This window comes from Podarcis muralis, chromosome 6, assembly GCF_964188315.1.
Source record: "Podarcis muralis chromosome 6, rPodMur119.hap1.1, whole genome shotgun sequence".
Lineage (NCBI taxonomy): Eukaryota > Metazoa > Chordata > Lepidosauria > Squamata > Lacertidae > Podarcis > Podarcis muralis.
The window spans coordinates 90,702,335-90,714,684 of NC_135660.1; the positions used below are offsets into that span (position 1 = coordinate 90,702,335).

Below are 12,350 nucleotides of genomic sequence, written 5' to 3' on the forward strand. Positions count from 1 at the left end.
ATGATTTGATGGTATAGCCTGAAACTGACCCAAATGTCCTTATCAAGCCATGCTTTCCCTGAAAAGAAAGGAACTGAGGGAGCTTTTTTCACTTAAACTCCTAGTCATGTTTGGTGTGTATGTGGTCTCCTTTCTGATCTCAGTGGGAGGGTGAGGAGAGGGCCTCTCCATCCTAGGCACTGCCTTCAGAGTGAGCCTCAATCTCTCCCACCCCTATAATTACTTAAGAAAACAAGATACAAAGCTGCATGAAATTCAATTGTGTATAGCTGGCCCCAATTCTCGAGTGAGTCACTGGGGGCAATTTTAATTCTGATTCACTGTACACAGGCACACAAAGTCGCATCTTTCACCAGCACTCGGGGTGTGTGTGTGTGTGGTTTGTTCTTCAATAGGCCCCAGTGTAGCACCATCGGCAAATTTTAAGGCCAGGTTGCTTGTGCCTGGTGGTCTCTTAGTGTAGGTACATTGAAAAAGAGAGAGAGAGAGAGAGAGAGACTAAGAGAAGAGAATAGGACCAGCAGCCAAACATTATCTAAGACAAAGCTGACAATTCCTGTATGATTAAGCTCTTTTACACCTTTCATTTAATTTTGCAATGCAAACTGCAGTCCGGGGGTACAGTGGTACAGTGGTACCTCACAAGACGAATGCCTCGCAAGACAAAAAACTCGCTAGACGAAAGGGTTTTTTGTTTTTTGAGCTGCTTCGCAAGACGATTTTCCCTATGGGCTTGCTTCGCAAGACGGAAACGTCTTGCAAGTTTGTTTCCTTTTTCTTAACACCGTTAATACAGTTGCGACTTGACTTCGAGGAGCAACTCATAGAACGTGGTGTGGTAGCCTTTTTTGAGGTTTTTAAAGACTTTGGTGATTTTTGAAGCTTTTCCAAAACTTTCCCGACACCGTGCTTCGCAAGACGAAAAAAATCGCAAGACGACAAAACTCGCGGAACGAATTAATTTCGTCTTGCGAGGCACCACTGTACTTTGGGTTAAGTACTTAATTCCTTCCATGTTATAATCCAGGCACAGGCAACCTTCGGCCCTCCAGATGTTTTGGGACTACAATTCCCATCATCCTTGACCACTGGTCCTGTTAGCTAGGGATGATGGGAATCGTAGTCGCAAAACAGCTGGAGGGCCAAGTTTGGCTATGCCTAATCTATGTGAAGGAATAATTAGGAGTAAACCCTACAAAAATCACGAGTGAAGGCCCCAATAATAATCTTTCTTTCTTTCTTTCTTTCTTTCCTTTTTTACTTTCTTTCTTTCTTTCTTTCTTTCTTTCTTTCTTTCTTTCTTTCTTTCTTTCTTTCTTTCTTTCTTTCTAGTGAAAGGTCCACGGTGAGTGGAAGCAGTCACCATAGCTGCTGGCTGGGGGGTGCTTTCTCTGAAAAGAAAGGAACTGAGGGAGCTTTTTTCACTTAAACTCCTAGTCTTGTTTGGTGTGTATGTGGTCTCCTTTCTGATCTCAGTGGGAGATTTCTTTCTTTCTTTCCCACCCATCTGGCTAGGTTCCCCCAGCCACTCTGGGTGGCTCCAAGAGAATATTAAAAGCACAATAAAACATCAAACATTAAAAACTTCCCTAAACAGGGCTGCCTTCCGATGTCTTCTAAAAGTCAGATAGTCGTTTATTTCCTTGACATCTGGTGGGAGGGTGTTCCACAGGGAAGGTGCCACCACTGAGAAGGCCCTCTGCCTGGTTCCCTGTAACCTCGCTTCTCACAGGGAGGGAGCTGCCAGAAGGCCCTCAGTGCTGGACCTCAGTGTCCAGGCTGGACGATGGGAGTGGAGACGCTCCAAAATGGCTGGATGGCGCCTCTTTCCAGTAACTTGTCCAGCCAAGCTGGTGCCAAAAGTATTGTTCTGCTTTCCTTTGGACCACATCAGCGAGGCTTGGGGCGGCGGGCGGAGTATAGGACAGTATACAAATAATGACGAAAATAGAAAAGCACGGCACGGCACTTTCCTCGGAATTCCAAGGGAATTCTTTGTTAGCTCACTCAGGTGAAGTTCCGGAGAGGTTTCTTGCATTCATGCATGCGCTCAGCCAGTGAGCTTATAGCCCTTCGCTGTTTTGCACAACACATCAGCAATGGACACTAAAATCATCTGCCTCAAAAGATAGACGCTGTTTCTTTCCTGCTTTGCACAGGTAATTCCTACGGCTCCTTAACCAGGTGTTAAGAGATGAGAATGATGCAATATAGCAAACAAGTCATTTGTCGCAAGGCCAAAGTTCCTCTCACAATGCTTAGACGCTCCTGCGGCGCTTTTTCAAACTGCTTTGACCTTTTCGTTTTTTCAAAGGCAGTCAACAAGACTGCTGCTTGGGGGGGTGTTTTTACAGCTCCCAGTGAGAAATGGGACGTACCAGCCATGTTAAATTTATGTCAAGCTGGAAAAGAAGGATGTCTACGGGGTGCGCCCAGCTGCCGCACAATGAGTAGAGCTGAAATGGCAGGTCTGTGCCTCTGTCTTTGATATATGTTTCCGCCATCAGTCAGGTCGCAACTACGCAACGGTCTGGGTTGAAAACATTTGCACATTTCAGATGAGACAGTTGCATCGCATCAATGTTGTGTGAAGCTGCTGCCCGCCCCCCCCCCGAGTGTGAGCCCCCCCCCCCACGGTTGTACAGTCCCTGAAGACCCCTTAACATTGAGAGATACCGTATTTTTCGCTCCATAAGACGCACATAGTTTTTAGAGGAGGAAAACAAGAAAAAATATATTCTGAACGAAACAGTGGATGTATTATTTTTGTGGTTCATGCTGTGGCCACAGACATGATATGTGATTCGACGGCGAGTTTGGGGCGGCCCAATGCAAAAATCCTGAGAATCCATGTGGATCCGTGCCATTGTGGCCCCACGAAACAGTGGATGCGTGATTTTTTGATGCAGGCTATAGGCATGGACAAGCTATGTGATCTGATGGTGAATTTGGGGTGACCCAGCGCAAAAATCCTGAGGATCCATGTGCTTTTACCTCCCCTCTCCCAGGCAGCCTCCTTTATATCTAGAGTCCCTTATCCCTTCCGATCGCTTGCCGATCAGCTGCTCAGCGGTTCTGTTTCAACACCCCCTACCCTCTTTCTAAAAAAAAAAAAAAAAAGGCATGATCTGTTTTTCGCCTCTGGGCAATTCGCCTCCAGGAACTACGCATTCGCTCCATAAGACAGACATTTCCCCTTACTTTTTTTTTTGGGGGGGGGCGACAATCTTGATCTTTCAGATCCATTCTGTAATGAATAGAAGAGGAGTTTGGATTTGATATCCCGCTTTATCACTACCCAACGGAGTCTCAAAGCGGCTAACATTCTCCTTTCCCTTCCTCCCCCACAACAAACACTCTGTGAGGTGAGTGGGGCTGAGAGACTTCAGAGAAGTGTGACTAGCCCAAGGTCACCCAGCAGCTGCAGGTGGAGAAGTGGGGAATCGAACCCAGTTCACCAGATTACGAGTCTACTGCTCTTAACCACTACACTACGAGCAGGTTTTGAGGTGGAGCAGGTATTTGACCACTGTTAACAAAACAGAAGGAAAATGCCTTTTAAAGAGATTTGCCCTTGGGCAAAGCACCAGGGAGAGACAAGCCATTGCCTGGTGGTTGTTTCTTTCTTTATTCCATACTGTCCCAGCCTGGTGGGCACCAATGAGCCACTTCCGCTTATTACAGTAAATTCAACTTGAATATTGCCAGCTGGCTGGACATATTGTATTTTAGTTCCCATCTTTAATAAAGGCAATTGAGATGTTCCTCCAAGACTATTGCCCAAGAAGACTTCTTGATGTTCCCCCCAAAATATATACAGTACATGACTTCTTTTTAGGTAAATTAGGACAAGGGGTTGAAGACAGCTAGGTCTAGCTCCAGGCAGCTTTTCATTGGTCCTGGTAATCACAGTTTGGCTTAAAATGTAATGCGAATCAAACCATTCTCTAACATAAATGTTATCGTTCAGGAGCTTTCCCCTTCATGCAGGTGACACGACCCTATTATACCAAGGTGCACCATTTTTTTAGAAGAAGCAATAGGTTTTGTTGCTAAAACCACAACTTGCTGGGTGCAACAATCTGGGGGTAGCTCTAGAATAGACAAGCTGTATATAATCCAAAGTAAGTTCTTACATAAGGGACGCGGGTGGTGCTGTGGGTTAAACCACAGAGCCTAGGACTTGCCGATCAGAAGGTCGGCGGTTTGAATCCCCGTGATGGGGTGAGCTCCCGTTGCTCGGTCCCTGCTCCTGCCAACCTAGCAGTTCGAAAGCAGGCCAGCGCAAGTAGATAAATAGGTACCTCTCCAGCGGGAAGCTAAACGGTGTTTCCGTGTGCTGCTCTGGTTCTCCAGAAGCGGCTTAGTCATGCTGGCTACATGACCCGGAAGCTGTAAGCCGGCTTACTCAGCCAATAAAGCGAGATGAGCGCCACAACCCCAGAGTCAGCCACGACTGGACCTAATGGTTAGGGGTCCCTTTACCTTTAAGTTCTTACATGCACTGCTGAGTCCAGAAATAATGCACCCAATTCACAATTAAGCGGAAGTAGGCTGCTGTTCTCTAAATGCACGCATTCATAAATCCATGATTCTATAGGTAAAGTAAAGGTACCCCTGCCCGTACGGGCCAGTCTTGACAGACTCTAGGGTTGTGCGCCCATCTCACTTAAGAGGCCAGGGGCCAGCGCTGTCCGGAGACACTTCCGGGTCACGTGGCCAGCGTGACAAAGCTGCATCTGGCGAGCCAGCGCAGCACACGGAAACGCCGTTTACCTTCCCGCCAGTAAGCGGTCCCTATTTATCTACTTGCACCCGGGGGTGCTTTCGAACTGCTAGGTGATTCTATATTCTATGATTCTATACTGAACAACAAAACAAAAACTGCCTAATGTGAGACCTACATTTAGCAAAACTCTAGTTTTCAGGCCTGCAAATAAAGAAGCTTGGGCACAACGTTGTAACTTTCAAAGCAGAGTTACTAAATTTCCCCCATTACATAATTTTTTACAAAACATGCCAAAATGGATTTAGGATTCTGAAGAATTCCAAGTCCTCTGTCTGGTATATGAATCTGAACGCGAAAGGGCTGCTTATCAATGGGAAATAACACCCCCTGTTCTGTTTAGACCTGGTTTTACTCTGCTTAGATGGCAAACTGTGAGCACGCAGTTATTTAACGTGACAACAACAAAAGATTGCCTGCGTAGGTAAACAGGGCCAGATCCAAGACAATGTGTGCCATGCCCTCTTTTTACATATTCTTCACACAACTCAGCCAGGGAATAGATTAGTTGGGGAGTTTCAGAATTAGATGGCTGTGCCTTGCTTGTCTTTGTGAGTTACACCGTAATGGGCGAGAAAATGTCTGACCGAACTTTGCCCCCCCCCCCCCGGGTTGGCACTGTTTATCCCTATTGTACACATTGATGGGACGCGGGTGGTGCTGTGGGTTAAACCACAGAGCCTAGGGCTTGCCGATCAGAAGGTCGGCAGTTCGAATCCCCACGATGGGGTGAGCTCCCATTGCTTGGTCCCTGCTCCTGCCAACCCAGCAGTTTGAAAGCACGTCAAAGTGCAAGTACAGTGGTACCTCGGGTTAAGTACAGTGGTGCCTCGCAAGACGAAAAGAATCCGTTCCGCGATTCTCTTCGTCTAGCGGTTTTTTCGTCTTGCGAAGCAACCCCATTAGCGGCTAACCGGATTAGCGCTATTAGCGCCTATTAAAGGCTTAGCGGCTTAGCTGCTAAAAGGCTATTAGCGGCTTAGCGGCTTAGAAAAAGGGGGGGAAGCGGGGGGGAAATGGCGAGACTCGCAAGACGTTTTCGTCTTGCAAAGCAAGCCCATAGGGAAATTCGTCTTGCGAAGCGCATCGCAAACGGAAAACCCTTTCGTCTAGCGGGTTTTCCGTCTTGCGAGGCATTCGTCTTGCGGGGCACCACTGTACTTAATTCGTTCCGGAGGTCCGTTCTTAACCTGAAGCACCACTTTAGCTAATAGGGCCTCCCGCTGCCACCGCTAGAGCACAGTTTCTGTTCTCATCCTGAAGCAAAGTTCTTAACCTGAAGCACTATTTCTGGGTTAGCGGAGTCTGTAACCTGAAGCCTATGTAACCTGAGGTACCACTGTGGTACTGCTCTGGCGGGAAGGTAAACGGCGTTTCCATGTGCTGCTCTGGTTCACCAGAAGTGGCTTATTCATGCTGGCCACATGACCCGGAAGCTGTACGCCGGCTCCTTCGGCCAGTAAAGCGAGATGAGCGCCGCAACTCCAGAGCCGGCCATGACTGGACCTAATGGTCAGGGGTCCCTTTACCCTTTGATGCATTTATCAAAGCTCTATTAAGGATGATGGTTATTATAATGATCACTCTTACTGTTTACCTGCACATGTCCTGTAGCAGGGTTGGAGAGGAAATATCTTCTCCTGACTGCCCCTCTATTCTCCAGAGGCCTTTCCCATCCCCTCCCTTTAGCTCCATCCACTTCCTTGTTCTCTCCATCTCATCTTTTTTTCGTTCCCCCCCCTTTCCACCCTCCTTCTCCTCATTTTCTCCGCTTCTATCCAGCCACCAACCCTCCCCTCTGCTCCCACACTTTCTCACCTCCTCCAACCAACCTAACTATAGCAGCCTAACTCTCCTCTCCCACCTCCCTGATGTAAGTGTTTGGATATGATTTTAAATTTCTTGCTTGGAGGGATACCCACAGTTTGACTGTCTGGCTTTGTTACTGATCTTTGTGAGCGGCACCGGAGACATTTTCAGGCTGAAGAGAGGGGGTGAAATGCTTCATCTTTCTGCCACTTGAATAGTATGCGGTACAAAAAATATTCACGTCTCGGAACAGTGAAGGTTGGGCAAGGTCCTGAAAGCACTGAGTTGTGTTCACAGGTTAGCAGAAATAAAAAATAAACCGGGCCCAAGAAACCACGTGGAAAGGAGCAGTATTTTTTTGAAGGAGTAATAATAATAATATTTTTATTTATACCCCACCCATCTGGCTGGGTTTCCCCAGCCACTCTGGGCAGCTTCCAACAGAATATTAAAATGCAATAACCTATTAAACATTAAAAGCATCCCTAAACAGGGCTGCCCTCAGATGTCTTCTAAAAGTCTGGTAGTGGTTTTTCTCTTTGACATCTGAAGGGAGGGCGTTCCACAGGGCGGGCGCCACCACCGAGAAGACCCTCTGCCTGGTTCCCTGTAACCTCACTTCTCGCAATGAGAGAACCGCCAGAAGGCCCTCGGCGCTGGACCTCAGTGTCTGGGCTGGACGATGGGGGTGGAGACGCTCCTTCAGGTATACTGGACCGAGGCCGCTTAGGGCTTTAAAGGTCGGCACCAACACTTTGAATTGTGCTCGGAAATGTATTGGGAGCCAATGTAGGTATTTCTGGACCGGTGTTATATGGTCTCGGCGGCCGCTCCCAGTCACCAGTCTAGCTGCCGCATTCTGGATTAGTTGTAGGAGAGTTAGTGGGGATCCCTCTGTAGCAGGCTCCTCTGGGATCCTCAGTGAGGAGATCCGATCACTGGTGTGGGAAGGGGTGGAGGAAGAGGATGCGGTGGGAGAGGGCCGCCACGGGTGTCACCACTGAGGGGGGTGACAAACTGCCGGGTGGCACTCGCTTGAGCCACGTGTCTCTCCTGGCAGTGATGCGGTGGCTTGGGCACCCGCAGCCTCTGCACTGCCCCAAACGGTCTGCCCACCGCCCACCTGTCAGCTGTAGGGCAGCCGAGTGAGAGGAGGCAAGCAGACTCCGCAGAGGCCCCCACCGAGCATCCTGCCCTGGACCGCCCCACCCCTGGGCACAGGGCACACACGTGACCCCAGATGCCCAATCGGCTTGCTCCGCCGCTGGGTATGGGGCATTGCAGCAGCCCTGTGGGGCCCCTTCCTGTCTGCCAGCAGGGCCATTCGAAATGTGAGCGGAGCCGGGTCAGAGGGAAGAAAGAGGGAGAGAGGGAGGCAGGCAGAGGAGGATAAGGAAAGGTGAAATAGTGGCTGAGGAGGAAGTCACTGGAGGAGCCCAAAAGGTGACCAAATGCATTTTTTTGGGGGGGGGGGGTCTGATTCATGGTGCCTCCCAGATGCAGAGGCACTGATATAGCTCCCTGCCAAGGGCACAAGGGAACCTAGGTATTCTCTCTCTTTTTTGGGAAAAGTACCATATTCTTTGCTCTACAAGACGCACCAGACCACAAGACACACCTAGTTTTTGGAGGAGGAAAACAAGAAAAAAAATATTCTGAATCTCAGAAGCCAGAACAGCAAGAGGGATCGCTGCGCAGTGAAAGCAGCAATCCCTTTTGCTGTTCTGGCTTCTGGGATAGCTGCGCAGCCTGCATTCGCTCCATAAGACGCACACACATTTCCCCTTACTTTTTAGGAGGGAAAAAGTGAGTCTTATAGAGCAAAAAATACGGTAGGTTCTCGGGAGGACCTTTTTCTCAAATCCTGTCCTAGCAAAAGAGAAACGTATTCTGATTGAGTAAATGTTTGTGTTCTTTTTACAAGATTCTCTGTGTGGTTATTTAAGGGGGAAATACCAGGAGAATCCCATCTGTGTTAAAAGCATCCTGGATTACTTAAACAAAAAGGCTAAAACCAGCCCCTCAAAGCTTCCCTTTTAAAGCTGTGAAAAGGATGCACTCTGATGAACTCAAAGACATGAGGAAGGAAGGATAACATCTCATAAGTATATCCTTCTCCTAGCATCTATACACATCCCTACAAAATTAGATTTGTCTTGTGTTTATTTTTAGACTGTAAGCCTGTGGGCAAATCTGTCTAGAAATTGTAGGCATTTTATAAGTAAAAGTTTAAAATACAAATAAAATATGAAATCTAGTTCAGGTATTAACAGGCTCTGAAGGAACCAGGTGGCTTTCTGCTTGTTCTTTCTTGCCAAGCGACTTCCTAAACCCAACAAAATTTGATCTCCCATTCCAGGCTTGTTGGAAGTCACAGTGGGCCTTTGTTACTTTTGCAAGTCGAGTCAGCTGTCCAGTTCTCATGTTCAGAACTGGCCCCCCACCCTGAACTAGGACATCCTAAAGAGATTGAGTTTTGCAGGCTGCTATGGAGCCAGGATCCAGGGACGCGGGTGGCGCTGTGGGTAAAAGCCTCAGCGCCTAGGGCTTGCCGATCGAAAGGTCGGCGGTTCGAATCCCCGCGGCGGGGTGCGTTCCCGTTGCTCGGTCCCAGCGCCTGCCAACCTAGCAGTTCGAAAGCACCCCCGGGTGCAAGTAGATAAATAGGGACCGATTACCAGCGGGAAGGTAAACGGCGTTTCCATGTGCAGCTCTGGCTCGCCAGAGCAGCGATGTCACGCTGGCCACGTGACCCGGAAGTGTCTCCGGACAGCGCTGGCCCCTGGCCTCTTAAGTGAGATGGGCGCACAACCCCAGAGTCTGTCAAGACTGGCCCGTACGGGCAGGGGTACCTTTACCTTTTACCTATGGAGCCAGGAGGGAAAATGTAATCCTCATTTCAGCGGGCAACATTTTGCAACTCAGACATCAAATGCTGCGCATTGGTTTTGGATCGCTTTGGTTTTGGAACGGACTTCCAGAACGGATTAAGTTTGAGAACCAAGGTACCACTGTATAATAAATACAAATACTTAGCAATCGGCTGAGACATGAAAAGAGTGAAGTAAGCAAACCTCAGTGGCTTTTCCACTGAGATGGGAAGAAAGTATGAGAAAGAAAGAAAGGATAGTATCTGGTCACGAGTTACTACTTCTGCTTCTCCTTTTACATTATCAGTATAAAACTGCAGACTGTTAAGATTTCTGAAAAACCTGATCTTGCAGTGCAATCTTATGGGCCTTGCTCTCAGATGCAGCCCAAGACCCCTAATGACTCGCCTATAAAACCACAGTAACAGTAGGTTCAAGTCTGAAGCAAATTGGATTGCTTGCATTATATACAGTGCAAACGATCAACTCAGTTTTGTTGCAACAGGGCTTGGAACCGGGGGGGGGGGGGCGAGAATCATATTCCAGATACATTAAGGAAATAGCTCGGCAGAATTATACCTTGAAAGCAGTTGCAGATGGCAGTTGCCGATAACTATACATATATGCGAAATTTGAGAAAGCGCTCACACAGAGCAAATATGCAAATGGTTTTTAAAAAGAACAAGTCATTTTAGAGGTGGCTATCTTTAAAGAAAATCCACATCTTATTTCACTATATGACATATAGTCAGGAATGCAGTACTGTTTTCAAAACCACAACCTTTTCTGGAATTTGCTATGTTCAGGAAACGGGCTCACGCACTTGTCAAAAGAAATCACTGTCAAGTCAATTATAAAATGCATTTTAATATGCTGCAAGTTCACTTCCCAGTACCGTGATCCTGACTATTGCCTGCAACCTCCCCCCCTCAAATCGACATAATCCAAAACAGCCTTACTCCCTTTAATAGAAGTAACGTTTTTTGTTTCTTTTAGGAGAACCGCAATTCAACTGCTTTAACAACTTTGCATTGGACACAAGAACACTGGTTCTCTATTGACATGTGCATTCCTACAATATATTTTGCTTTCAGACTTAAAGGGGAACATGTCAGAGACTGCAAGTATAAAACCTTGATATTCAACATTCCTTCCATGGAGGCAGAAAATAGAAAACAAAGAAAGTATGTTTCTGTTAAGGTAAAGGTAAAGGGACCCTTGACCATTAGGTCCAGTCGTGACCGACTCTGGGGTTGCAGTGCTCATCTCGCTTTATTGGCCGAGGGAGCCGGCGTACAGCTTCCTGGTCATGTGGCCAGCATGACTAAGCTGCTTCTGGCGAACCAGAGCAGCGCACAGAAACACCGTTTACCTTCCCACCGGAGTGGTACCTGTTTATCTACTTGCACTTCGACATGCTTTCGAATTGCTAGGTTGGCAGAAGCGGGTACAGAGCAATGGGAGCTCACCCCATCGCGGGGATTCGAACCACCGACCTTCTGATTGGCAAACCCAAGAGGCTCTGTGGTTTAGACCACCGCGCCACCCGCATCCCAGCAGACAGAGCCACGGATAGGTGGACTGGAGGCAGAGGCTCCAAAGGTCTCAGTCCACCTCTAGCCTCTGTTGGGGCAAGTGCCTCACTTAGGAGCTCTCCATGGTGCTGAAACACATTGCCTGGCCTGCCTTGCCCTGTGGAAATCAGACCCCGAGCTGGAAAACATTCCCCAATCCTCCTCTGCTTCCACTTCTCAAAGAGTGCTTCAAGGCAGAGGGCAGCATTCCACTTTCTTTCAGCTTTTCACTGCAGAGCTCCAGTTGGCACGAGGCACAATCGTCACCCTTGCCAGCTTTCCTTCCCCCAGAATCATCTGGAGGGGGTGGGGCTGCCTGAAGCTATCACAACAACACATCTGCTCTATAGTAAAAAGTTAAAAGGAAAGAAGTTGCAGGGAGTCAGGGAAGGCTGCTGTGGCGCCATGTCCTTGGGCCCCATGGTTCAGCCCCCAAGGATGAACAGAATACTTTGTATACGTAAGTGGCTTGTAATGTTGGAAGCATGTGGTAAATCATGAAGATTTGCTTTGGATCATGTTTGGTGGAGCCAGCAGTCAAAGCCAGGTCTTCTGACTCAGATTAAAGGTGTAACAACCAGATGCAATATGTTATGGCTTAATTTTGCTAATGAGTAATTGTCAGATCAAGTTTACTGATACTCCACATGCCTTCAAATAAAAAAATATAAATTGATTTTATTATTTATTTAGTTGCGCCAGAAGCGGGACTCCATACAATAAGGGGTAAGGGGTAAAGAAACCCAAAAAATGCAAGGAAGTATAAAAGCAAGCAGCACGTTTTTCTTCGTTAAAAAATGCAGGTAAAAATTAAAACCAGAAACTCTTAAGGATTCTCTAAAAGTTGCTTTAGGAATCATACTACCCTGAGACACAAATTTTGCAAACTCATTCAGTTAAGCAGTTAATTTCATGACCCGGAAGGCTGTATGCTACTCTAAAGACCATCCTGGGATGAAAGCAATTGATGGACAAAGAAATCTGCTTCGTTTTTTCTCTACAAAAATTACACAACAGTAACAAATGCAGTATAGTTTCTAACTCTTTCCTAGCACTTTGGCAAACAGGATTTCACATGGAATGCCATTAAAATGTCTTACACATTTCTTCCAAAATAGTTGAGGAAGAACATTACAGCAACTTCATGCAAATGCATTCCTATATTTTGGAATAAATAATGACCCTAAGTAATTAGCTCCTTGTGGAACTATTTTAGAACAAATATTCTGGGCAAAGGCAGTTTTTGGGTTATTGTTATTGGGTTCTGCTCATTAGTATATTTGGTCCATTGTGCCAGAATATATTTTGCCT

General features: G+C 47.2%; 1 protein-coding gene across 4 annotated transcripts in view; it reads right to left on the reverse strand.

Annotated features, from left to right (window-relative positions):
• Positions 1-12,350, reverse strand: part of NAT8L (N-acetyltransferase 8 like) — a 51,754-nt gene that overhangs the window by 16,692 nt on the left and 22,712 nt on the right. The window lies entirely within an intron of this gene.